The sequence below is a fragment of the Octopus sinensis genome, linkage group LG20 (assembly GCF_006345805.1).
Source record: "Octopus sinensis linkage group LG20, ASM634580v1, whole genome shotgun sequence".
NCBI lineage: Eukaryota > Metazoa > Mollusca > Cephalopoda > Octopoda > Octopodidae > Octopus > Octopus sinensis.
The window spans coordinates 31,289,245-31,293,239 of NC_043016.1; the positions used below are offsets into that span (position 1 = coordinate 31,289,245).

The window sequence follows — 3,995 nt, forward strand, 5'->3', positions numbered from 1 at the left end:
TACACAAAATATATCACAGAAAAGAAATATATATCTCTAGTGGAGGCACATGGCCTAGTGGTTAGAGCAGCAGACTAGTGGTCGAGGGATCGCAGGTTCAAATCTCAGACCAGGCAATGTGTGTGTTTATGAGCAAAACACCTAAGTCCACGCAGCTCCAGCAGAAGGTAATGGCAAACTTCTGCTGACTTTCGCCACAACTTTCTCTCACTCTTTCCTCCTGCATCTTGCAGCTCACCTGTGACGGACCAGCGTCCCATCCAGGTGGGGAACCTGCCAAAGAAACCGGGAAACTGGCCCTTATGAGCCAGGCATGTCTTGAGAAAAAACAAACAATATATCTCTAAATATATATGCAAGGGGAAAAGAAACTACGGAAGACCTAGACTGAGATTTAAAGATATTGCAAAAAGGATCATGAAGTAGAAAGGAATTGATCATAAAAAAATGGCAAATTGAAATAAAAAACCGATCAGTATAGAGAAAGTTTATCAAGTTATGCCAAAGCCATGAACAGTCATAGCTGTGACATCTGACTGCAGGTATCAATATAATAATATATATATATTACTAGAAATTTACATTGATTGGACAACAACAAACTCCCAAGACAACAGCTTTACTCTCAATTATGCAAAAAACCATGGAAGACCTAAATTGAGATTCAAAAAGGAATATAAAGTGTTTGGCTTGCTAACAATTCTGACAGCTTGTTGTCACTTTTTTTCAATAAGTAATATTAACATTGCTCGACCACAAGGTTCATGCCTTTAAATTTTTGCCAAGGATGCAGTTAACTGAATTCCAGTACTTGGCAAGTATTCATCATCATCATCGTTTAACATCCGCTTTCTATGTTAGCATGGATTGGATGATTTGACTGAGGACTGGTGAACCAGATGGCTGCACCAGGCTCCCAATCTTGATCTGGCAGAGTTTCTACAGCTGGATGCCCTTTCTAACGCCAACCACTCCGAGATAGTGGGCGCTTTTACGTGCCACTGGCACAAGGCTGAGTCAGGCAGTACTGGCAACGCCATGCTCAAATGGTGTTTTTTACTTGCCACCTGCACAGGAGCCAGTCCAGCGGCACTGGCAACAACCTTGCTCGAATGTTTTTTCACATGCCAGTAAGGCGATGCTGGTAATGATCATTTACCAAAGTGGAAAGAATGACAGGCCAAACTGACCCTGATTAATTTCACTAAAAACGTCATTAGTGTTTTCTCTGTGTATTATTATAATTGCATTCATATCTAGAATACAATCACAGGATTATAAATTATTATAATTGTATTCATATTTAGAATGCAATCATAGGATTATAAATTAATTCCAATACTAGATTAGAACTGTATTTTATAAGCTTCTCCTTCCCACTCCTACCTGTTAAAAGCACAACACACAAAGTTGATCTTAGTAGGATTTGAACTCAGAATGTAAGTCATTGCAAGTAGTTACTATTAACCATTTTGTTTGATGTTCTAAAAGGATTCTGTGTCTTGGTGGGATTTTAACTCAGAATCTAAAGAAAAATTACTCAAATTGTGCAAGGCAATTTGTTTGAGGTTTTAATTAATATTTACTTTACTGTTATCCACTACCTGTGCAACACTGATGCACAAATCAACAAAGGAGCCTTTACATAAGCTAACCACTGTACATACTAGTCGAGTCTCCTTCAAATATCACCTTACTATCTTAATTGTTCTGTTACTATGTTAGTAACGAAATACACTGCTTTTTGCTTCAATTAATTTTGTAAAATAATGGAGGATTTAGTAGAACAACTTAGGCATTATTAACCTCCCGTCTGGAATTTAAATTGAAATGGAAGTTTTACCGAGTGCAGTTTTGAGCAGGTTGGCATCAAAAGAGTTAGGAAAAAATCTTAATCTTGTCAAAAACTTACAAAGAAATCAGAACAGCCACAGAACATCTTTGGCCTCATAACTTCTCAATCATTAAAAGCTAACCTGCAGCTAAACAGCAAAAACACTTTAATACAAGGATTCAAATTTGGATGGAGGGAAGGAGAAAGTGTAACTTATTTAGATGACATATTCATCAATTCTAGAGAGAAGAAAGAAAAAGTCAACAAGAATGATATTTGATATCAGAAAATTGAAGGCTACCAAATATTGTTTGTCAGTTTCACCAGTCTATTTATAGTAATGATGATTTTAAACATATACAGATTATACATATAAATTTTAAACATATACAGATTATACATATAAATTATTATAGCACTCCCTAAAAGTATACTGGTTAGGTTATAAGTATGCTGATGAGGGCTAATAAACTAAAACATGTTTCTACTGACAAAGATTGGATTTAATTAAAGCATGTAAATTAGCTTCCAGTGATAAATTTCTTGAGAGTACGAGATTACCTCCCCTTTAATTTCAGAGTTGTTAAGAATTACCACTAGGTTTTTGTTTTCTTTTTCTAAGAACATTCAGTGACATTTTTATCTTTTTTGTTAAGTCATTCAGGACATTTCCCGTTTACTTAATTATAGAAGATAAAGACTTTGTTTTTTATCCATCAAAAATCAATAAAATAGTCACGATTCTGTACCCAGTCTTATTTCATACGTTATACTTTTTCACAAATGTGGCTTTATTTCCTAGGTTTGTAATTGCGATCATTTTATGGTGCATGCACATATATTTTGTATATATTCATATGATCATTCACTAAGAGAATTTCGATTTGATTCGGATCACTGACTCCGGTTAATTTTGTAACGTGCATTGTTGTTTAGCACCAGTCAAGGTTTAGCCCTGGTCAAAGAAACCCATTATCGAAAGCATTTCAGCCATTGCAATCGCATTTAATTTATACGATTTCATTATGCAACATGTCCTTCTCTTTCGCTGAAGGTAAGCTACGATTTGAAAAATTTGACCACTGTAACTAGGATATCGAGCGATCACATGGTTCGTATCGTTCAGTATTGTCTCGTAGTGTTTGTGTTGTCTTCCGTGTGGGAATTAGACAAATCGTCATATATATATATATATATATATATATAAAAGTATGAGTTATATAAAACAAAAAAAAGACGAAAACAAAAGCAAATCAATCTACTGCTCTACAAATGTCAATTTACGAAATTAAAAAAAATAGCAACAATTTTTTTTTATTGCCTTTTTACTCACCAACAGTTGTCAGTCTGCTGTTCTTGCTTGTGATGTTGATCTTCAATCTCTTTCTTTCTTTCTCTCCCTCTCACGCTCAAGCACACATTCACACACTTTCCCTCCCTCCCTATCTCTCTCTCTCTTTCTGTCTTCCTCACTCTTTCCCCCCTCTTGGCGAGACGATTTAATTAATAGGGTCTCGAGAAATGAAGAGGGGATAAAAAGGGAAGAATGAAGACAAAAGAAGAAAACAGAAATCGCTCTAAGGTCACTTTAGAACTAAAGGTCCGTCAAATGATCTGTGACAAAAACTCACAACCAGCTTACTAGTGTGAGACATTGGTGCTTCTGCTACGATAAGCACGCCACCTGTATAGATATATATGTTTCATTAAGAGGAGAGATAGTGGTACTGTCACGCTTACTTATTACGACTTCTTTCTCTCTCTCTCTCTCTCTCTCTATCTTTCTCTTATTCCTTCACTATAACTATTCCTCTAACACTCACTCTTGCATCCATCTCTTAACATCCCTCTTGCTTTCATCCTGTATCTTATTTCTCCTTCTCATTGTCTCTAGTCTTCTGCTACTCTTTTCACGCTTTCTTTCCTCCTCCTCCTCCCCACTCTCTCTTTTTCTCTCTTTCTCTCAAGCCTTCCTCATTCGTTTCTATCATCCCTCTCACTTTCACCCTTTATCTTACTATTTATTTCTCTTTCTTCTTCACTACTCCTTTTCCAATTTCTCTTTCTTTCTCTCTCTCTCCCTCTCTCACATACACACACACAAAGGCACGCTTACTATCTTTTTCTCTGTGTAATTAGCGTAGATAGATAAATGAAAACG

At 36.1% G+C, this 3,995-nt stretch overlaps 1 protein-coding gene across 5 annotated transcripts in view; it reads right to left on the bottom strand.

The window, feature by feature from the left end:
- Window positions 1–3,578, bottom strand: part of LOC115222556 (E3 ubiquitin-protein ligase HECTD1) — an 83,915-nt gene extending 80,337 nt beyond the window's left edge. For 4 of the 5 annotated variants that reach the window (XM_029792827.2, XM_029792825.2, XM_036511541.1 and 1 more), the window contains exon 1: window positions 3,168–3,578. The gene's annotated coding sequence lies outside the window, so the exon portion shown is untranslated. The remainder of the gene's footprint in view (window positions 1–3,167) is intronic. The other variant, XM_029792822.2, reaches the window with a different exon arrangement.
- Window positions 3,579–3,995: the final 417 nt, after the last annotated feature.